Source organism: Mus musculus, chromosome 6, assembly GCF_000001635.26.
Source record: "Mus musculus strain C57BL/6J chromosome 6, GRCm38.p6 C57BL/6J".
Lineage (NCBI taxonomy): Eukaryota > Metazoa > Chordata > Mammalia > Rodentia > Muridae > Mus > Mus musculus.
This window is the reverse complement of record NC_000072.6, coordinates 28,311,808-28,335,677: the sequence shown is the minus strand read 5'-3', so window position 1 is coordinate 28,335,677 and position 23,870 is coordinate 28,311,808. Positions and strand designations below refer to the sequence as shown.

The 23,870-nt window shown below is 41.8% G+C and overlaps 1 protein-coding gene across 3 annotated transcripts in view; it reads left to right on the top strand.

The window, feature by feature from the left end:
* Positions 1 to 23,870, top strand: part of Zfp800 (zinc finger protein 800) — a 187,486-nt gene that overhangs the window by 62,356 nt on the left and 101,260 nt on the right. For 2 of the 3 annotated variants that reach the window (XM_006505146.4, NM_001364596.1), the window contains exon 2: positions 23,089 to 23,171. The exons of the other annotated variant lie outside the window; for it this stretch is intronic. The gene's annotated coding sequence lies outside the window, so the exon portion shown is untranslated. The remainder of the gene's footprint in view (positions 1 to 23,088; positions 23,172 to 23,870) is intronic. 3 annotated transcript variants of the gene reach the window in all.

Below are 23,870 nucleotides of genomic sequence, written 5' to 3'. Positions count from 1 at the left end.
AGAGCAAAGTCGTCCCGTGAGTCATCCTCATTCACTCGACACACAGTGCTCAGAGAGTGCTAAGGCTCACCTACATCTTTCTATGCATGTGCCTCTTTGTATTAGCACTATATTAGCATTAAATAAGATCAATGTGCGCACCAATCTCTGGAGATTAGCACTTCTTCACTGAGGGGAGCTGCTCATCAATATCTGCCCCATCTTTATGAAGGCTTTCCCTGGCTACATCAGGATATCAGTATCCAGCTATCCTTTTAAGGGCTCACCTTTGAGAAGGAAACCAATCTTGTCAAGATCCATTCAGACCTCGTTGAGGTATAAATTGCATGTTATGAAGCTCACCTATTTTAAGGAGACAATTCAATGGCTTTTGAAAAAATGTATGTAATTATATAAAAGCTACTACAACACACACACACTCACACACATAGACACACACACACACACACACACACACACAATCTTATTTACAAGTTTCCACATGTCCCCACTAATATTCTTCTGCTTGGACCAGTGCTTTCTACTACAATGTACTTTTCTAGAATTTGACATGCATGGAGTCTTTAGGCTTGCTTCTTTGTTGTACCCCTCCTGCAGGCGCTGAGGATTGGACCCAGAGCCTCACATGCTACTGAGTCTATGAGCTACCCTGGATTTTCTTCATTTAATTTACTACTTTTGGTTTTCATTGCTTGTACTGCTAGGATGTCTATTTGCCTTTGAATTCTGCTGTTCCTTTGCACACGACACCACTTACCCACTACAGGGGGTGAGTACTTGGGTTGTTTACAGTTTAAGGCTATTACGAATGAATACTCTCTACATTTAAGAATAAGTCTTCCTATTGATTTTTGTTTTTATTTCTTTTGAATCAATAACATGAGGGAGTAGAGATGCTCTGCCCTATGATCAACATGTTTAATTCTGTAAAGAACCGGCAATTTGTTTTCCATATTGGGTGAACCAATTTAATTCCTTACTAGAAAACTGTGAACATTGTAGCTTTCCCACCACAATCCCAGAACTTATCAGTGTGTAACTTGGGCCCTTCTAGGGCTTACACAGTAACAGCTCAGGATGTTCCAGCTGAGGAGTGAGTCAAAGATCGTCACAGGCATTTTACCCTGTGCAATTTCTATTTGTGCCTTTTGGTCATTTCGAGAATAGGATTGTTCATCTTGTTACTTTTTATAAGTTTTGTTTATTCTAGACATAGCCCCTTATCAGACTTAAATATTTTCAAACATTTTTTGAGTTGATAGCTTACTTTTGCTTGTCCCAACAATGACTTATTTATTTATTAAAAAAAAATTTAATTTTTTTATAAAATCATAAGTTTTTTTCCCTTTGAAACACTGTGTTTATTTTTATGTTCAATAAAAAAATCTTTTTTTGAGACTACACTCAAGATAACCCCTAACCGATGCCATTCAGCCCAGAGAAGGGGCAGGTGAGGACAGAGCATGCCTGAGACAATGCCAGGGAGCAAGCCTGAGCCAATCCCTGCCCAGTGCCACACAGGCCAGGGTGGGCAGACCATGCTCCTGTTGACCCCTGTCTGGTGCCACCTGGCATGGGTAGGGCATAGCACTCCTGAGACTATGTCTGAGACAAGCCAAGACATCCAGAGACCCCAGGCACTGGTAAGATGACCAAGTAAGTGGTGGAGAGATGGAAGAGAAAGAAAAGCAGAAGGATGTGGGCACAATGAAGAGAGGGGGAACTAGAGACTCGAGGGTAGTGAGGATCAGCCTGATGTGAGTACCGGGTGATGCCACCTAAGGGCATAGGGAGGTCCTGGCCTGTGCTACCACCGAGGGCCGTGTCTGTCTGGGTCTGTTACCACCAAAGGCCAGGCAGATTTTCCTGGTCTGAGCTGTCACCTGGGGCCAGGTGTGCAGAATTGGCCCCACCCCTTCCCTGGGCATCATGGGAGAGCTGGCTTTGACGGTATGAGAACAGAAGAGCTGGCCTCACCCCTTCCTAGATCTAGTACTTTGAGCATGGGGCCTGCACTTCACCCAGGAAGCACTGTAGAGCTAGCCCTGGTTGCAGGGGTTGTAGGTGAACTGTCCCTGAGGGTGTGCGCGTGGGAGAGCTGACTCTGTCACTTGTCTGCCATGTGGTGACATGGATGAGTGTGAGATGCCCTTCCCCCCTTTGCCACCTGAGGCAGGTGGGGAGCTGATCCCTGTGGTCATGAGAGCCACAGAGCTGGTTCTTTTTCCTCACTGGCTGACGCTCTGGAGAGCTCGCCCTGGTGGTGTGAGTGTGGGAGAGCCCACAGGCTGACCAGCTCAGATACCACGCAGGCCCAGATCCAGGGCTTTGAGTTGGCCCATCCCAGCATCTATCCCATGATGAGCTGCTGGAGCAAGTGAAGGGGCTGGTCCTACAGATGCAAAGCTGCAGCATCTCCAGGCCACAGGGCAACAACAGGGTATCTGAGAGAAGTCCATTCCAATGAGGATCCAGGATTGAAAGTGTAGTGGACACCAGCGCTCAAACCAGATCAATGCTCATTGCAATGAACGTGTGCAAGTAAAGATGTGTGGACTGTGACACACTACAGCTTCCGAAATGAGATTTTTGTTTTTTTTTTTTCTTTTGTCGGGGGAGTTTGCAAGGGCAGAGGGTGGGTATGAGAGGATGGGGAGATGAGTGAGATTGGGGTTCAAGATGAGAAATTGCCAAAGAATCAATTAAAAAGTTAAACACAGGTCCGTCAGATGGCAGTTTCAGCTTTATGCTTAGGATTCTAATCCATCTAATGTTCATTTTTGCATATAATGCATAAAAATACATATATGTAGGTGTGACATAGGGTGGAAGTTCATTTTTATTTTCCATATGGATAGTCAATCTTCCAGCACCATTTGTAAAGGTCACTCTTTCTATATTTAATCGTCCTGGCACCTCTGATGAGAAATCAGTGGGCCATATGTGTTTGCGTCTATTTCTGGAGTCTCCGTTCTGTTTCCTTGATTTATGTCTATTGTTAGTTAATTCCAGTCAGTCTTGGTTACTGTGGTTTTCTGTATAAATGTGAATTTCTACACAAAGCATCTCTAGGTGGGTTATTGGAATTGCATTGAATCTACTATAGAAGATGGGACAATGAGCACAGATTAGAACAGTCGCCTCGAGGGTCATTATCACCAGGCCGCTGTAGCAATTCTTCTGTCTCTTGAAATTCAGTGCAGAATGACTGGGAGTGCCTGTCCATATTTCATTTTTGTGCTCAGTATATCATTGGTAAGTGCTAAGGAGCTTTCAGCCTTCCTTCATAAGTTAGAGGGAGAGGCCTTCCCAGAAGTCTATTAGAGCAGGTATTGAGATTTGAATGTATTCATGTATCATTCTTCCTACAAATATTTATTAAGGGTGCTCTATATGCCGGGGCTGGTGCCTGGGTAGTGGTGAGCAAAGCAGATGAACTTGCTCTAAGATCTTGCCTCCTCGTCTTGGAAGAAGCTCTAGCTAGCCTTGGCTAAAAGCAGAATCTTAGAAAGCACTCTGCTATGCCTGACCTAGTACAATTGACAATATGATTTTGTTTCTGAGACAGGGCCTTTTTATGGAGGCTAGGATGTCCCCAAACTTGCTGATGCTGGCTTTGAACTCTTGATCCTTCTGCAGCCCTCTCCTGAATGGCAGTATTAACAAGCTTGTGCCACCTTTCTAGGGTCATTTAAGAATTTACCTGAAGAAAATCAAAGATATTTATGAGATAATGTACTTGTAACAGTTATGCTGATAAGTTTTAGGAACAAAATTCAGTATTTAATAATAGATAAATGATTAAATAACTGGTGGCATAGTCATTTGGCATATTGCATAATTGCTAAAATGTCAATATAGGAGACTATAAGACCATAGGTAATTAAAAATGCCTAATAGTTTTCTAGTCAGGTTGAACTAAGTTTGTCTATTAGCAGGGTTTGAAAGCATCTACCTACTGGAGCCTTGTTGTAGTGAATGTTTAAGAAAAACAGAATGCAGGGTGGCCCCAGGTGTGTGTGTGTGTGTGTGTGTGTGTGTGTTTTGTTTACTATACCAGAAAGCTAATAAGGATCCCTCCATGATGTCTCACTTTTTTTTTTTGTTAGTAGTACTAGTGAATATCTGTTCATCTGTTCAGGTTTTGAGTTTCCTTTATGAAATATTTTTCTTTTTTGAGGGAAATTGGAGTTAAATTTTTTGAGAAGGCAAAAAACTGTCTACTGCTAACTCAGAGAGAGAGAGAGAGAGAGAGAGAGAGAGAGAGACAGAGACAGAGACAGAGACAGACAGAGACAGACAGAGACAGAGACAGAGAGATGGAGGGAGGGAGGGAGAGAGAGAGAGGAGAGAGAGAGAGAGAGAGAAAGAGAGAGAGAGAGAGAGAGAGAGAGAGAGAGAGAGAGAGAGAGAGAGAGAGAGAGAGAGAGAGATAACAAATACAAAGGCTTGGGAATTAGTCAACTACCTTGAGATTCCACCTTGCACCAAACTCAGGTGACAGCACATGTTAGCGAGGATTAGAGAAAGAGGAACACTCCTCCATTGGTGGTGGGATTGCAAACTGGTACAACCACTCTGGAAATCAATCTGGAGGTTCCTCATAAAATTGGAAATAGATCTACTTGAAGACACAGCTATCCCACTCTTGGGCATATACCCAAAAGATGCCCCACCATGCCATAGGAGCACGTGCTCCACTATGTTCATAGTAGCATTATTTGTGATAGCCAGAAGCTGGAAACAATCTGGATGTCCCACAATGGATACAGAAGATGTGGTTCATTTGCACAGTGAAATATTTACTACTCAAGTATTAAGAAGGAGGACATCATGAGCACAAAATTTTGTAAATCTCTACCCTCAACTCCAAATACCACACAATCCATCAGAAGTAAATAGCATTGGAAAATGAATGTATATGCTCCCTAGATTTTTGTTTTGTTTTGCTTTTCTTCCATGCTGATGATGAAATCACAGCCTTGCACATAAGGGGCAGGTACTCCACCCTGATGGATGGCTCTAGTCATTTTCTAGAATTTTGTCTATATGTCTATCTGTTCCATATGTACTTACCCAATGGGAATGGTATTGGTTTATGAACCAAAGTATGCATTTTAATGTGGCTATGAGTAGTTAGAGAAGAACAAATGGTTAGGACACGTAGACTTCTGAGAGCCATAGACAGGAGGAGGGGATCAAGAGCTAAGACACCCGTTCTATGTGGAAGATAGACATTTGAGCACAGGGGTTTCCAGAGACAAGATGCCTGGCAAGATGACTTTGCTGGATGGAACAATAGTTAGAATGGTTGGAGTCAGGGAGTAAACTATAGAGAGTAAATGATGGTTGTTCCACAGAAGACCCCCACCTTCCTGTTTGTAAGTGGAAAGTATCAGTTAGTGGAAGTGGAAAGGTATCCTTTACTTTTTGTTTATATCTGGGGACAGGGACCCAGAGACTGAGCACCAGCCATCTGGGAATTCACAAAGTAGGCACTGTGATGCTAAAACTCCAGGGACACAGGTGTCTAAGTCAAGGGAAGAAGTATGCTTAGAACTACTCAGGGAGTAGTGACCAGATGAAGCATCGAAAGACAAGGGCCACTGTGTATGATAGTGCTGGAGGGATGGTGGCACCTGTGGGGACATGGTGACAGGCACTCCTATATGTGGAAACATCTCATTAGATACGCAGACTGATCTCACAGGCCCTGGAGATTCTCTCTCCCCTGCGGCGACATGCAGCCACTGATGGTCTATTCTGTAACTTGAGGCCTTTAAGTAGCTTAAATGACTCGCTGACTGTCAGAAAAGAGTATTAGCCTGCATTTGTCACTGGGACGGGAACAGTATGACTCTTAAGTCATGTAGTACATGTAAAGTCAAGTAATAAGGGGTATTATGGTGACACCGTTTAAATGATTTTCTCTACATTTTTAAGGCTCTTAATTTACTCCATCTCATTATCCTTAGCTCAGGGCTAGAGGTTCCCCCTTTCTTCCCAGCATTAATAAATACCTCTTACATATTTTTATAACTTTATCTCTTGGCTCTGTCATCTCAGCAGGTTCTGGATATGTATTCAATTTCTTGCTTTCTCTCAGAGTGCATGCATGTTTGTGTGTATGCGCGGGTGCACACACACGCACACATGCACACATATGCATACTAAATGATGCTCTGAAGACACTGTCGGATCCACTGCTAACAGCTTTCTCGTGTGCCCCACTTGAGGCCCCAGCAGGCAGGGAGGAAAGGTCGTCTTTGCTTCAGTACCTAGTCTAAATCAGCCGCCCTGCCTGCTTGTCACATCCATCATCAGTAACAAATCTGACATTTGCTTCCATTATCACTGCAATCTCCCTGCATCTCCCCTCCGCTTCTGCTCCCTGTCATCTGTTGCTTTCCAGGCTTCTCTATTATTGACAAACCATGCAAGGAGGAATTTCTCTAGGGGCAGGATTTAAAAAAAAAAGTCATGGTTATAAGCACACCATGTGCACAGTTTGTGTCTGGGTTAGCCTGTCTTTGTAACAACCCCGTGGCTGTGCTAAGATATTGCTTAAAATGTGAATTATCATACCCCGAACTTCCTCTTGTGAACTATTAATATATTAAACAGTATGAACCAAAACAACAGCAGCTCATGTTACAGTCCTCTAAATGGGTAGGCTAAAGCCATTTCTTTTTGTTCATACACCAGCTTACCAAATTTCTTTTTATTCACCTTTCTGAACATAATTCTAATAATAAAAGTTGTATTTTTTTATAAAAGCTTCTCTCTGTCTGTCTGTCTGTCTGTCTGTCTGTCTGTCTCTCTCTTTCTGTGTGTGTGTGTGGTGTATGAATGTGTATGGGGAGTACACATATCAGCTCTATTGATTGTTGCCGTTTGGTCCCGACTGGCCAGCAGCCCGAGGGTCTGCCTGTGTGTGCCCCACTGGCCCTGGGCTTGCAGACTTGAGTGCGATTCATGCACTTCATTCACTCAGCCACTTCCCACTTTCAAAAATTTGCATGGCTCCTTTCCTGGGGCATGTATGATACACATATGATGATTCAGTATCCACATTTTCGATGGCTTCCAGTAATAAATACTATTTGCTTTTCTTGGTATTTCTTCTTCGTCTATACTTTTCAATTTTTTTTAATTAAACATGAGCTTGTGTGTTGATTTAACTTAGACTTCTGACAAGCATAATGTGTCTATTTATAGACTTTACTTAGCATTCAGGAATTTATTGTAAATTTTTCTCTTATTCTGATGCTGTTCATTCTCTGATTAGTGGAAAGGTATGAGCTGTCAAAAATATAATTTCATTGAATCCCTGATAAACAGTTGAAATGTTAATAATTTGTCTGCCACAAGGAATACTATTTTAAGATAGAATATTGTTTTTTTATATACTAAGAAATACATTTCTTATAATTATGTTGACACTAACTATTATCAATATTGGGTGTATTTGATTTTAGTCTTTTTATATATGTTGTTTTCATTTTTTTTTATATAACAGAAAGTTTGGACACAGGAACAGAGGAAGGTGAGCACAAGGAGTTGTACCCTATCTGAGCTGTGCAGCAAGTGACCTGCCTGTCCCTGCACCTCTGAAAGCCACTGTGTCCCCATTTCTTACTCTCTATGACTCTTAAAATGTATTTATTTTATACATGTTTTGCTCTCATGTATATATATATATATATATTTACTACCTGTGTGCCTCGTACCAGTAGAGGCCAGAAGAGGGCATCAGATTCTCTGGAACTTGACTTACAGATGGTTGTGAGCTGTATGTGTGTGCTGGGTACTGAACACTGGTCTTCAGCAAGAATAAGTACTCTTAACCTTTGAGCCATCTCTTCAGCCCCCTCTCCCTATGTCTTTTGGGAAATTGAATCAAACTATTTAATCTTGAAAACAAAACGTTGTCATAAAAATTAACACCCCTCCCTTCATAACAAAATATCCAGGCCATATTTAAAATGTTCTAGATTTCCCCAAATATATTTTTATAACAACTACTTAAAATACCCTTTTAATGATATATTTTATTTATTTTATGTTCATGAGTGGAGAGGGTCACACATCCCATAGCACTTGTGTGTAGGCCAGAAGACAACTTTCAAGAGTTAGTGTTCCTTGTCTGTCCACCATGTGGGGCCCAGAGATTGAACTCAGGTGGTCATGCTTGGAGACAGCTACTTTTACCAACAATGCTATCTGGTCAGCCCAAGAAACAGGCATGTTTTTAAAAATCAAAACAATGAAGGCTGAAGCCAGGCGTGGTGGCGCACTCCTTTAATCCCAGCACTCGGGAGGCAGAGGCAGGCAGATTTCTGAGTTCGAGGCCAACCTGGTCTACAAAGTGAGTTCCAGGACAGCCAGGACTATACAGAGAAAACCTGTCTCGAAAAACCAACCAACCAACCAACCAACCAACCAACCAACCAACCAACCAACCAACAAGACAATGAAGGCTGATTACAGAGTTGTTACATTTCTTTAGACTCTTTTCAAAATATTATCTTTTTAAAAGACCAGCATTATAGAAGGTGATCATTTTCACAAAGTAGCTTTGTCCCAGTCTTCTGCTTCTTGTTTTTCTTACAAAGTGGTAGTTAGTTAACTGTAAGACTTAGTTGTATTAGGATAATATTTTTGTGAGGACTGTTTGTAGATGATACTGAATACTTCCTACTGGTCTGTGTTAGGAAATGTGCTAGTGCGTTGTTCCCTAGAAAAGATAACAGTTGCTTCTGTGGGTAAAGCGACACAGGCACAGCCCTCTGTGTCCTCCTTCTGTGATAGTGAGGCATCACCAGTTTAGTATCTAGTTCCTCCACACTTGATGAAGACGGCAGTTTGTCTTTCTATTTTGTCTACTTTTATTAGCTGCAATTATTCTGTAATTGCTCTTGAACAAATAAGAATCCTCTACCCTATATACTCTCTACTCTACATAGAAAACCACAGTGGGTCAGAAGACAAGCATTGAAAGTAATGACTTGGGGAGAAAAAGCAATTTGATGGATGGGGGAAGGGGATTAAACAAAGAATTGGGCAACGACTAAAGAACATTATAAATGAAGTTGTGAAAGAAAACTCAGCTAAATTAAACTAACTCTCTTTTATGACCTTTGCTTCCTACTAATGAGTGCAATACACTAAAGGTATGATTTCCCTTATTTAGCAATTTCAGGGTAAACATTTTGTGTAATAGTGCATTCTTATTCTTCTTGTTCTTCTTGTTCTTGTTGTTCTTCTTGTTCTTGTTCTTGTTGTTCTTCTTGTTGTTCCTCTTGTTCTTCTTTTTGTTGTTGTTCTTGTTGTTCTTCTTGTTCTTGTTCTTGTTCTTGTTCTTGTTCTTCTTGTTCTTGTTCTTCTTCTTCTTCTTCTTCTTCTTCTTCTTCTTCTTCTTCTTCTTCTTCTTCTTCTTCTTCTTCTCGTTCTTCTTGTTTGTGTTCTTGTTCTTGTTCTCCTCCTCCTCCCTCTCCTCCTCCTCTCTCTCTCCTCCTCCTCTCTCTCTCTCCTCCTCTCTCTCTCTCCTCCTCCTCCCTCTCCTCCTCCTCCCCCTCCCTCTCCTCCTCCTCCTCCTCCTCCTCCTCCTCCTCCTCCTCCTCCTCCTCCTCCTCCTCCTCCTCCTCCTTCTTCTTCTTCTTCTTCTTCTTCTTCTTCTTCTTCTTCTTCTTCTTCTTCTTCTTCTTCTTCTTCTTCTTACTGTGTGTGTGTGTGTGTGTGTGTGTATGTGTGATAGGACAACTTTTGGGAGTCAGTTATCCCATTCCACCATGTGGGTCTTGGTATTTGAACTCAGGCTGCCAGTCTTGGTAATAAGTGCCTTTACTTGGAAGCATCATCTTGGCCATCCATTAGTAAATACTTAAGACTCAAATTTGAGATGTTTATCATCCTGTTCAGCCAATACATGAGAATTATCAGTTTCTTCTAGAGTTAAGATTTGTAAGTAGCTCCTTCAATGACTACATACATTTTCCCAGATGATTATATAAAAATTATTTTCTAAAATGTTTCCAGTTATTTATGTTACAAAACCTTATAAAATTTGTGATTCAATCTTTATTTAAATTTTGGATTATTTCCTTGGTATAGTCTTTTATATTCTGTTATTATTTTTTGATTTATTTATTTAATGTTTATGAGTATATTGCCTGCATATACATATGTGCACCATGTGTGCGTCTGACCACCATGGAGGTCAGAAAAAGGTCATTGTATACTCTAAAATTGGAGTTATGGATGGTTGTAAGCCATGTGGGAGCTGGGAACTGAACCTGGGTCCTCTGTAAGAGCAGAGCCACCACTTCAGGTCTTCTTTCTATAGTCTTAAAATCCAAACAAGCCCGTGACTTATAAAACAACCTGGTTAGCTCATAGGCATAGAGTTCACACAATGCTGGTTCTCCTTTCTCTAGATCTAATGCCTATAAGGCATTGTGGCTTACCACATGCTTTATTAAAATTTTAACCTTATTTTTTGATTATGTGAATGTCTGTGTGGAGGCGTGCACATGAGCCCACGTACCTGTGCAGGCATATTTTACTTGGGTGCGGCATGTTTTATAGCATTAAATTGATTAGAACTGTCTCTGACTTTGGTAGGTTAGGTCTCATGGAAGGCTCACTGAGGTTTGCTTCCCTGTTACAAGGCTCGTTGACAGTCCCGTGTGTGGTGTGGTATTGCATAGGCACTACCTATGTGTTTCCTAAATCAACTCTGTGTCCTGGATGGGGTGCTGATGACCTTGGTGCTGACGAGTCTTTCACTAATGACAGTCTACACTTCTTCAGGGTGTACATGAGAGCGTGTAAGTGTGGATCAGTGAGTGAACTGGCTGAGTGTCACAGTACACGTGTGACAGTATCTGTTCTAGGAAGACGGCATTGGCAGAGGAGTGCATAGAAGAGGTTCGTGTGCATCTTTGGACAGTCAAATTCAGAGAGATTAGTGCCTTGATCACCCAGATGGGGTCATTTTTTATTTACTATTGCTAGACATTAACTGCCCCCAAACTCCTTTTTAATGGCTCATTGTCATGGAATGAGCACTGATCAGCAGCAAGCTTTCCCTTTGATGCTACTTTGGTTTTATTTCAATTGAAGTTAATATTGAAACATTGTCACTTAAGGTCTATTAAGTATTTTTTTTTCTTGATCATAGGTTATATCTGTTTTTAAAGCCTCACAGTTTTAAAAATAACTTTTGAAGTTTGAAATACCTCGTATTCCGGAAGATTTAGACATAGCATTAACTTCCAATTAATGTTACAGAGGCTCATGAGATGGCTCAGCAGCTAAAGTGGCTTGCTGATAATGTGAGTTTAGTCCCTGGAACCCACAGTGGAAAGGAAGAACTGACTCCTGAGAGTTACTCTCTGACCTCCACATGTGTCATGGTATGTACCCATAGTCACACATGTGCATCATGTTTACACACACAAAGTGATAATAAGTAAAATTATTTTGAAATATGTAACTGCATTAATTAATTAATTAATTAATGTTTTTGGGGAGCAGAGAGCCAGGACTCCCTAGGCCCCTCCCATTATTGTTGGGGGGTTGGGATGGAAATTGTGAGGGAGACGCTCAGTGTTGGGGGCCCGAGTAGGGACAGGGACTCTTCAGCGATCAGGGCCTCTCTTTTGCTCTCAGTGTCTTTGCGGGGGTGGCGGGGGAGGGGTGGTCCAGGGTTTCTTACTCCTTGGAAGCCATGTAGACCATGGCTCAGACCCGAAGGAGAGGGGGCGACCCCTGGTGCCCAACAGTGCACCCTTTAAACTGTTTGGTTTTTAGGAAATGAGGTGACAAGGACTTCCCTTGTCTGAAGGTGGGCAATGGTCTTTTGGGTGGAATGTGTCCCCCTCCTACAGGTCGGTTCCCACCCGGTGCTCTGAGAAATGTTAACTAGTCTCTCCCTTCCAGAGGGGCAAGTGTTTCAAGACCTTCCCAAAGTTCCTGAGCTGACCTTTTCAGTGGCAGCTCTGGTAACCAGGTACCCACTACGACCAAATCCATTCACTTCAATCTTTACCATCGCGTCTCAAGGATGGCTCTGTACCAAGGACCTTCTGAGAGAAGAGTTATCTGGGAGTGGTGAAACAAACAACTTGAAGTCAAATCATGGGTCCAAGCTGATGGCCTATGTTCTACTTGAGAAAGGTTTACAGATTGCTTTCTTCTCTGTGTGTTCTGCTTGAGATGGCTTTTCAGATCGCTCTGTGTTCTGCTCTGCTTGAGACAGCTTTCTCATGCTATTCTAGGAACTCATCTCTTGCAGATCAAAAGCCCAGTTTTAAATTTACATATTAAATTTACATATTATCAGTCATTTCCCCAGGTTCCCTTTTGTTTATCCCATGAATCAGCATCCCATGACCCCAGCCCCTTGATTCGGAGAAAGAGACAACCACAAGCACAGACAATAAGCTAGCTGGGTGGGAACCTATCCTGAAATTACCATTCAGACCATGCCTGGACCTAAACTAGCTCTTTCCCAGGCTGACCTTGAACTCACAAATACACCTGTCTTTGTAAGCATAAACAAACAACATAGCTGGATAGGGTCTTGCCTTGTAATCACCACTCCCTAAATCTCTTTATCTTCTTCCTTAGTATCTTTCTGACAAGCTGGCTCATAGTACAGCTACCTATGATTCTTTTAGATCTGTGAAGCTGTTTATACAATTCATACAGCATCCTTATATTTTGCATAGTTGAGAAATTTTATATTTTCAAACTCAGGCTTTCAGCATTCTTTCCCACAGCTTTAAGGGCTGTCCTGAAGATCACAGACATCTACCATTTTGCTGAGACATAGACACAGCCTCACCGCCTGGACTTGTGCTGTCTCTGATTATTATGGAGCCATTAACCTTGGAAGAGAGGGCATTCCTCGGAAGAAGATGAAAATATATATACTAGTATACGAATAAGCCTTGTGCCCACAGCACGGATTGGCACTTGTAGAGGGCCATGCCCTGTTGGCTCTGTTCCAGGGGCAGGAAACCATATCACACCGTTGCTTACATGCCCAAGCTAGATCTGTTCCAGGGGCAGGAAACCATATCACACCGTCGCTTACATGCCCAAGCTAGATTTTTTAGGGCTGGTACTGCACTAGAGGATGTGGTCATCTCTGGAACGGGGAAGTTCAGAGAACCATGTTTTCCCTCTTAAAATGCAAGAGAATTTCTGAAATGAACTTTATATTGAGGATAGGAATAATGTCATTTTGATAAATCTGTCAGTAATTGCTAAATGAATTTATGACTGAACATTTATGCTGCTGTTGTTGGGCCAATCAAAGAACAAACACTGAGTCTCTGACTTCCTGTTTTAAGCTTAGAGTAGATGATAGTAAGCCCTTTTAACTTACTTAGAACAATTTCAACTACGCCTCTCATAAATGATATTTGTCTATGACACTGTCACTGTGCAAAGCTGAAAGTGAAAACGTCTTTTTTGGGGAGGGGTCACCATCATGGGTATTGACTCTCTTCTTTAGGAGATAAATGTTCACAACACACACACACACACACACACACACACACACACATACAAGCAAACACACATACATAAGTACATATACAAACGTGCACACACGCACACATACACACATTTATGCACATACATGTACACACACATGTACAAACATGCACATACACTACAGACATATATACACACAGCCCTGGAAAAACATTTTGAAATTAGGTATTTCAGTGTTTGTTTGTTTGTTTGTTTGTTTTTTGCATTAGCCTGACTCTCCATCATAATATTCTTATAAAGTAGTTTTTTTATATATATTAGTAGACACTTGAGGGGGCATGCCTCAGCATAAGTGTTCTAGCATGTGTGAGTCACTTGTCTCCTTGCTCCAACAACATATTTAGCAAAAGCAATTTAAGCAAGAAAGGGGTTGTTTTGGCTTTTGTGAATGTAAGGTGGCAGGAATTGGTAGTCGTTACACTATGTTCACACTCTAGAGACAAAGACAGAGAGAGAGAGAGAGAGACAGAGAGAGAGAGAGAGAGAGAGAGAGAGAGAGAGAGAGAGAGACAGAGAGAGACAGACAGAGAGAGAGAGACAGAGACAGAGACAAGAGACAGAGACAGAGACAGAGATCCATCCATCCTTGGGCTCAGTTCAGCCTCTCCTTTTCATTTAGCCTGGGACCCATGGAATGGTACTCTCCACATTTAGGGAAGGTCTTTTCACCTCAATTAACCCGATCTAGATTATCCCTCATAGATATGGCCTGGCATTTGTTTCCATGATGATTCTAAATCTATCAAGTTGACATTTATGATTAACCAAGGAACCCTAATTAAATGTAGTGGGTGGTCACAAAAGAAGACATGAAGGTGGGAGTGGGGGCTCTTGGAGGAAGAAGAAGGGGCTCAGCTGGGTAGGAAGGGGATAAGAGGACAGTGGGGATGATGCCATCTAGCACATCCTCTATGTATATGAAACTATGAAAGACTAAAGAAAAGATGGACTGTCCATCAAAGAATTTCCACATTCCTGTGTCAGCTGCAAAGAAGCCATCTACACTTTGGATGAAATACCAGCTTTTCAACCACTGTTACTTGCAGTTAGTTAGTACAATTGATGTAATATTGTGTGAAGTACCAGACAGATCTTTTTAGGGGATTGGAAAGAAACTTGAGTTTCTTCAATGGACAGATGCTTTAAAGATTTCATTTTATGGTTGTGGGTTTGCCGGCACAGACCTATATGCACTGCATGGGTACCCGTGGACACCAGAAGAGGGAGTCAGATCACTTGAAATGAGTGTTACAACTGGTTGTGAGCACTCTGAGAACCAAAGCCTGGTCCACTGCAGGAGCAGCTGCAGTCTTTCCCTCTGAGCCGGCTCTCCAGTCCCAGGTAGATCTCTAGTCTGCACAATGACATAAGGGAGAATAGCCACAAAATTACATCCCTCCAGGCCTTGTACTTAACCACTAACTCACCTGTTATTGTCAAACTCATTTCAAAGTCCTGTGCTAGTGGCTTAGAAGTATTGCTTTTGTTCTGTTTCTTCACTTACTCCAAGACTCAGAGTGTTCTAAATGTGCATTCTTCGACTAGTCAACGTCCTCAGAGTCGATCCTGGGCCCTGCCATTCATGTGTTCCATACAGCCCATTTGTTCCTCACCTTCCGTGTGGCCATACCCATGAGGCTATCGATCTGTTCTAGCTTTGTCTCAGAGTTCCTGTCACATGCCTGTGACATCTGGAGCCTAGATAGATCAGTCAGTCGGTAGTGCTGCCAGTCTGTACTTCTTTTTTTAAAAAAAGATTAATTAATTAATTAATTGTGTATAATATATGTGTGTGTATGTATGTATGTATGTATGTATGTATGTATGTATGTATGTATGTGTATTGGGGCATGGGCAAGCCCTTATAAGGTCAGAGGACAACTTGTAGGAGGAGTTGCTTCTCTCTCTCTTCTATCATTCAGGTTCCAGGTGTTGAGCTCAACAGGGGAGCTTGGCTCTAAGAATCTCAACTCACTGAGCTAGCTCTCCAGCCCCATGCTTTCCCCAATCCCTTACCCGCTTGGATTTTTGCCATTACTTCAATCTCAGCAAGACACTCTGAGTATGGAACTCTTCCCAGGCCTAGCTGAAAACATCCCAGGCAAAGCACCCAAATAAAGGCTGCAAACTGAAAAAAAGGCAGAGAGACAGAAACATGGGGTGTGGGTGTGGCAGTAAGAACGGGACAAGGGCGAGTTTTGCGCTCTGTTTGGAAGGCTGACTATTTACTTTGAATCGCTCCCTTTCCCGTTTCCATTGGTTACCGAGCACTACCCTGATTGAGGGCGAAAACCACGGAAGGAGAAGTAGATCACTTAGCCTTTTCTGCAACACTGGTATTTTTGTAACCTCGGTGACCGTAGTTAATATTACTCCCATTTTACAGCTGAGGAAATCGGAGTTCAAAGAAGTTAAGTGATTCATGGAATCAGTAAGTAGCAGAACTCGGGGCTTGTCAAGGGCTTTTGACTCCTTCTGCACCGCACTTCACTAAATCATAGTGGGGAGACAATAGCTCAGTATTTGGGAAACGACAGAAATGAGCATAAGGGAGAAAAATGTCTATATTCGGGATTTCAAATGTTAGTCTAACAAAATCACATACAGAGTCATTTTCTGGGTAGGAAATTGTGGAGAAATAGAATGGCGAGCTTTCATCTAGCTCGCTAGATTGGTATAAGTCAGTCCCATAAAAGGCCATGCTCATTCTTCTCAGAGATGACAGGCTCAGAACTATAAAGGATGGAGACTCATTAAATGCACAGGAAGTACGTAAAAGAAATCTAAATGAGGAACCTTTAAAAAATAGAAACGGTAGTTTGATGTTAGAGGAAACACATTTTAAAGAGTTGAAGTGAGGAAAATAAAAACCTGAACCAAGAACAGCTAAAGTATGAATCCTTTTTTTATTACAACGTAACTGCCAATCAACCAAAGAGAAGAGCAGTCCATGGAACTGAGGGCCGTTAGGGCTAAGCGCGGTGGCTCTGTGTGTTACAGAAAGAGCTTCTCTGAGCACACCCGAGCCTTCTTCATTCGGAGTGGGAAATATTCCAACAGTTAGAGGAACTCTGTTACCATTAAAAGGAATCTGTTTGGACTCCTTCTCTGAAACAGCGCCCATCCATTTCCCACTTAACACAGTCAGTCCATCTGTCACCTATTAGAAGGCAAAAGAGAAAGGTAATGGGGAAAAATAGCTGCTTTCTGCTCTGTTGGTGAAGGATGCTTTCTATGTAAATGCTATAAAGCACATCTCTTTACCTGTGACTGCATCTTGCTATCGATCATGGATAATGACTTTTTCCTGAATTTAATACAAATATAGACTTATTTAACCTCACCTTAATTTTTTCCCTAAAATGTAACAATAAAATATGAAATTTGACTCAGATTCTTTTGCCCAGAGATAAACTCCATTAACATTTTTCCTGTTAGTAATTTATGTTTAATAATTCACATATATTAATTAGACAATGCTTTATTATGTTGTTTTCCTGGATGCTTACAACATACTTTGGTCACAGTCACCTCCTCTTAGCCTCTCAAAGGATTTGGAACACTCGGTGGAGTAGATCAAGCTCCCAAAGGATATTTTTATGGAAATGACACTTTTTCAAAGGAGAATGAAAAGAAAAAGTTTTTTTAAAAAGTATTTGTGTTAGTTTCATGTCAATGTGATGAAACCTCATTTGGGAAGGACTCTTCTTTTTTTTATATTGGTTATTTTATTTATTTACATTTCAAATGTTATCCTTCTTCCTGGTTTCCCCTCTGCAACCCCCCATCCCATCCTCCCTCCCCCTGCTTCCATGAGGGTGCTAACCCACCCACCCACTCCTGCCTCACTGCCATAGCATTCCCCTACACTGGGACATCCAGCCTTCACAGGACCAAGAACCTTCCAGCCCACTGATGCCAGATAAGGCCATCCTCTGCTACATATGCAGCTGGAGCCATGGGTCCCTCCATGTGTACTCTTGGTTGGTGGTTAAGAACTTGGGCGCTCTTGGGTGGTCTGGTTGGTTGATTTTGTTGTTCTTCCTATGAAGTTGCAATCCCCTCCAGCTCCTTGAGAAGGAATCTTTAATTAAGAAATCGTCTCCTTGGAAAGAGTAAGAGTCAATGGGATGGAGAGAGTTTCCAAGGAAACAAGGCCTTCTAGACAAAGCAAGACTGATGGAGACTGTGACATTATGTACAGGGCCTGTGCAGGTCTGCAACAGATGGGGTCCCAGTGTGTGAAGGAAACTGACACAAGCTCCCATTCTTAACCCAGAAGCAATCTCCATTTGATAACTGCTTGTAAATGAAAATTTAGTTTTCTCTAGAAGAGTTATATACAAACCACTCTTAAGGGGAAGACCCACACCCAGCTAGATTGCCAACACTAAAGAAACTTCTTGGTAGTATTTTTTGGTGGATTTATCTCATAATGCTTTGGGCATTTTTTTTAATCTTATGAGTCTTTTGCTTATGCACTATTGTTTCTGGCTTTGTAGTTTCTGGTATTATGGATTTTTGTGTGTGTGACCGTGTATGTCTCTGCATCGATATATGTTTCTTGTGCTTTTGCTTTCACTCCTTTTTTTTCTGTTTGTTTTGTCCTATTCTGGCATTATTATTATTATTATTATTATTATTATTATAGATGTGTTTGTTTTCTAATGAGAGAGAGAAAGAAAGGAAGGGTATAGATTTAGGTGGATGGATGGAGAAGGAAAGAGTTGGGGGGAGGTACAAGCATAACTTTTTAAAAACCTACTTTTAATAAGGGTCCAACCTCTGCTCTAGCCTACTCCCCAGTCAGGGTAGTGGAAGAGAAAAGCTATTAGGATAAGGGGGAAGTGGACCTGTTCAACAATAGTTCTTTGGAGGGCAAGCTCGATCTTCTTTGGCAGCAGTTCAGTCCCATAACAAACACCAAATACTACAACTTAGCGGCTCCAGACCAGTCCTCTAGGCAGGCAATCAGCACACACAAAATGGCAGCTGCAGACCAGTCGGGCAGACTGACACCAAGCACGAACCAGCGGCTGCTATCCAGTCCCCAAGGCATGCAGACAGCACCCACGAACCAGCAGCTGTTGTCCAGTCCTGAAGGAACCATTAGGCTAGCCAACCTGCCTGAAGTGAGGCCGGGCAAGTGGCAAACTGCAGCAGGAACCTCACAGCAGTTCTTGGGCGAGCTTCTCTCAATGGCAGTGTTCGGAGCAAACCACACCAATGTGCAGGGTTTGTCTCCCATTGTCTCTGGGGTCATATCCACTCGAGGGAGGGGATCCACAGTCAGACTATATTGTACAGTGTATGGATATATTGTATTTATAATGTCAGAATATATTGAAACATCTATTTTCAATAAAAAATAAGATCAGTTTGTAGGCAACCCCGTGGGGTCATTTTCTTAATTAGTGATTGATGTGGGAGTGCTAGGTCATTGGCAGTGGTGCCATCCCTGGGCAGGTGGTCCTGTGCATAAGAAAGCAGGCTGAGAAGCAAACCAGTAAGTAGCACTTACAGGCTCAACTTCAGCTGCTGCCTTCAGGCTTCGAGTTCGAGTTCCTGACTTCCCTCAGTGATGGATTGTTAGTTGGAAGAGTAGGATTAAATCTTTTCCTCCTTACACTCCTGTTAGTTTTAATGTTTGCCACAACAATAGAAACCCTGCAATAGGCTAGGGAGTGGTGGCACACACCTTAAACCCAGCACTTCAGAGGTAATGACAGGTTGATCTCTGAATTCCAGGCCAGCCTGGTCTACCTAAGATATCCAGGGCTACACACATTAAAACAAAACAAAACATAAAACAACAAAACTCCCCCAAAACCCCAACCCTGTCTCAAAAACAGAACAGAACAAAACAAACAACCCAAAACCAAAAATAGAAACAAAACCAAACCCTATAATTTATAATTATACATTCGTTTAATTAAAAGATCATTTCCTGTCAATGCTCACAGATGCCCCCCCCCATGTTTTAGGACACCTAAGATGTCTAAATAGGCATAGGCATCTCTTCAAAGGGTGACAGTGCCATTGATAGAACGAGGTTTAGCAGTTAGTCTGGGTCATTTCATTATTTTCCCTTTTAAATCATTTTGTTTATTAAAAATTTTGGGATTCAGCATTTAAAAGCTTATTAGCATTTCTAGCACTAATCAGACAGTGGTGTGTGCGTGTCCAAATCTGGAGGCTTTAGTAGAGCAGTGACTAACATTTTTTTTTTTTAATTTTAAAAATCCATCTAGGGGCTAGAGAGATGGCTCAGTGGGTAAGAGCACTGACTGCTCTTCTGAAGGTCCTGAGTTCAAATCCCAGCAGCCACATGGTGGCTCACAACCATCTGTAATGGGATCTGATGCCCTCTTCTGGTGTGTCTGAAGACAGCAACAGCGTACTCACATATAAATAAATAAATCTTTAAACAAAATCTATCTATCTATCTATCTATCTATCTATCTATCTATCTATCTATCTATCTATCCGGAGGTAGAGTCTCTCTATCTCCATGTGCTTTTTCTGTCCCGAGCTCGTCTATTTATTTATATGTGTGCATACATTGGAGGTGAAAGGACAGTTTGTAGAAGTTGGTTCTCATCTTCCCCCATGCAGATCCCAGGAATTTGGCAGGCGGTACCTTTAGCTGGCTGAGCCATCTCACTGTGCAGCCATACTTATGGCTTTTCTATCCTTATGTGCTGGCATCCATGTGGGCCTAAGGATCACATTTGGAGAACCCCTAACACATGACACAGTCTGGCACAGAGGCATTTTCTTCCATCACTGAAAAAAGAGTTTCCTGCTTATAATTCAGCATCTTCCAACTGTGATATTTCCCATCACACATATATTGTAGGAGTTTTTTGTTGTTGTTTTGGTTTTTGTTTCTTTGAGACAGGGTTTCTCTGTGTAGCCCTGGCTGTCCTGAAACTTACTCTGTAGATGAGGCTGGCCCCGAATTTACAGGTCTGCCTGCTCCTGCCTCCTGAATGCTGGGATTAAAGACATTACCGCTGGGTAATTGTAGGTTTTTATTTAGGATTTTGCAGATTGAATTTTACACTGATTTTAATGAGAACATCTGCAGCCAGTTCCAGAGTGAACCGTGAGTTCAGGTGAAAGCCCCCTGTGTACAGAGAAGACAGCTGCTCTTTCAAAGGAAAACCTGCAATGCCACACTTCCCTATGCATGCATAGTCTGCCTGTAAAAACATTTCAGATATCCTACTAGTTGTCCAGACCCGATCATTATGCATGATATCAATGCATTGAGATGCCACACTACATCCCAGAGACATGTTCAATTATTACATGTTAATTTTTTAAATTAAAAAAAAATCATCTTTAGGAAATGTGTGTCCTCCAGAATGAACATGCTTGGGTGTGGTTTGGGATTCCAGCTGTGCGTGAAGGAGGAAACCCCTGGCAAACAGTAACATTTAAGGTACCTGCATGCTTGGGAATCTGCAGGTGTCATGGAAACCACCTCCTCCAGTTTTCTTCTTCAAACCTAAGCTTCCATGGCTCGTTACTTTCTGCCATCTGTGATCAGTACCCAGCTCCAGATGCTCGTGGCCCTCAGATGCCTCGTTCACTTTACAGAGCACGCAAACTCTGATGTCTTATGAACCGTGTTTATGAGTATATTTATTAATCCTACCAGGCAAGAGGCTAAGACCATTGCCACACCTTTTGGGCCAAATTTGAAGCAAGCTTTATTAAATACTGGCCAGGACCATGGATACTGGCCCAGTCCATACCTGGGATTCGCAGAGTATGCTACCAAATTACATGCGTCATGTATGAATGAATTCCTGCCTCGTACCTCCTGCCTACATGGGGTAGAGCACATCCTTTGCAGTTGGGCAACCAACCTTGTTAACAGAAGTGAAAACAGAAGGTTTGTTATCTTACAAGAACAACAGCTCCCAGCATTCCAGGAAATTATCTGTCCTTGGGCAAGTGAGACTTACAGGTCAGAGGCTTTTTTTCTAATAGTTCTCTTAAGCACAGCAATTTAAACTTAAAGCACAATGTTAGCCATCACATATTATGGGACAAGAGGCGGATTCAGTAGGTCTCAAGGCTTGGCTAGATAAGTATATACCAGCTGGTAACTTTAAAATTTTCTGCTTCAAAATGTCCTTACAGTAGTTGAGGCAGGATTTGAGTTTTGTAATCAGCTGACTTCCTTTCCAGCTGAGTCTGTAGTGACTCAGTTGTTAATTTTATGCAAACAGACTACTCCTTCCAGGTCAGTGCAATTTTGTGTCAAACAGACCTTACTTTCAATCCCACATTTTGGTGTTTGCAGGGACTATAAATCTGTAACATTGGAGATAACAATAAATTTAGAACAGGGTTGCTATAAATCCTAATATCTACCCCTCACATTGTCTGTATTCCACAGCTCTAAATACCACGAGTTCTTATTACTATGCATAAAAGTAAGGACTGGGCTGAATAATGCATCCTTGGACACCTCTCTATAATGATACAATTTCATGTTAGTAAGATTGTAGAAAATAATGATGGCCCTGTCAGTTTTGTAGGGCTGCCCTACATGGCCCAAACCATTGACATATATTGTCTCCCATTCCTGGGAGTTCTAAATCTGTAGCCATGGTGTCAGAGGTATGCTTTCTCCTGAGGCCCCCCCTTTTGACTCCCGTCCCATCCCTGTATTTTCATAGAGATGTGTGTGTGTGTGTGTGTGTGTGTGTGTGTGTCTGTGTGTCTGTGTGTGTGTGTGTCTGTGTGTGCCTGTGTGTCTAATTTCTCCTTCCTGAAGAGATATCTTCCTGGGTTAGGGCCCAAGTTAGGGGTTTATTTTCTCTTGGGGATATTCATTCTCTTTATTTTATCAATTACTGTACAAATGTACCTTGACTTACTAAGTTGGATTTTCACTTACTTTTTACCTATATAAATTATTTTTGAGATTATAATATATTACATCATTTCACCTTCCCTTTCTTCCTTACAAACCCTTATGTATATTCTTCCATGCCTCCCTGCTCTCTCTCTCAAATTTATGCCCTCGTTTTCCCTTAATAATTGCTATATACATATGAATATTTCTAAATACATAAATACAACTTTCTCAGTCTATATAATGTTATGTATGTAGGTTTTGGGGCCATAGGCGTGCACCAGTGGATGGTGGAAAGCCCCGTGGAATGTCAATCCTATACAAAGTGCTACAGGCAGCCAAGGAAATCTGAGAGCAGGAGAAGTGGTCTTCCCTAGGGAAGAGGGCACTACTTGCTTAGCTAATCCAAGTGGTCGTCCCTGAACACTGACATACAAGCAACTTCATGTTAAGTGAATTATCGCTAAATTCTTTAAAAGCTGTCACCAAATAGAACCACATTCTGAGATACTGAGAAGGAGAACTTCAGCATACGGATGAGGGAGCAGAGGAACGTGTAATGATGGCTGAGAGATAGTCCTAGCCTTTTCCTGTTCTGGGTTTGATTGAATAACATGATGCATTTATTTTTAACTTTTGTTTTATAGTTGCTGTCTTGGTGAATCAGTTCACAATGAACTTTTAGCTATGCAAAAGCAACAACAACAACAACAACAACAAAACCAAGAAAGTAAGTAAGCAAGCAATCAAATACTTCCCAATACCCCCCCTCCCCCATACACATTTCACCATTGTGGTCACCAAAAACCATGTGGTAAGCAATTGGTTGTGACTTTGCTTTTTGTTCTGATATGCCTCAGAACTACAAATGTAAACTATTCAGCTGCAATCAAGGGCATTAGTGACAAGAAACAGCTTTCACATTCCATGATTCCTACTGTGGACATCCATTAGCCAGAAAGTTAATGCCCTGGTGAGCTGTTGCCTGACTCTGCCCTGTGATTCACCGGACCTCTTGTGTCTGCCTTGTGATCCCAATGCATGAGGAATTAGTGATTGGCAAGCCAGTAAGTGTGATTGTTAAGACGTGTGTGGACACAGCCTATTGGTAAAGCAGTCATTCTGCCATTGGAGCTGGAGAAATGCATCCACTGACCTTGGCTCAAGGTAACACAGCTCCTAGGTGTGGAGGAGATTTATGCTTAAACACATGCCAAGCTTAGTGCTTCAGATGAACTTAGTGTTCAGGGAACGTTCTAGTTGTTATTCACTCTGTCACAAACTCTCAAATCACTGTGGTTATAAACATGGTTATAAAAATGAAGTGATTCAATTGTTTTCAAATTGTACTCTGTTTGGGATAATAGGCTCCTTTGATGCATGGGAGTATAACCCTCACAACTCTGAATAAGCAGAAGTTATTAGAACA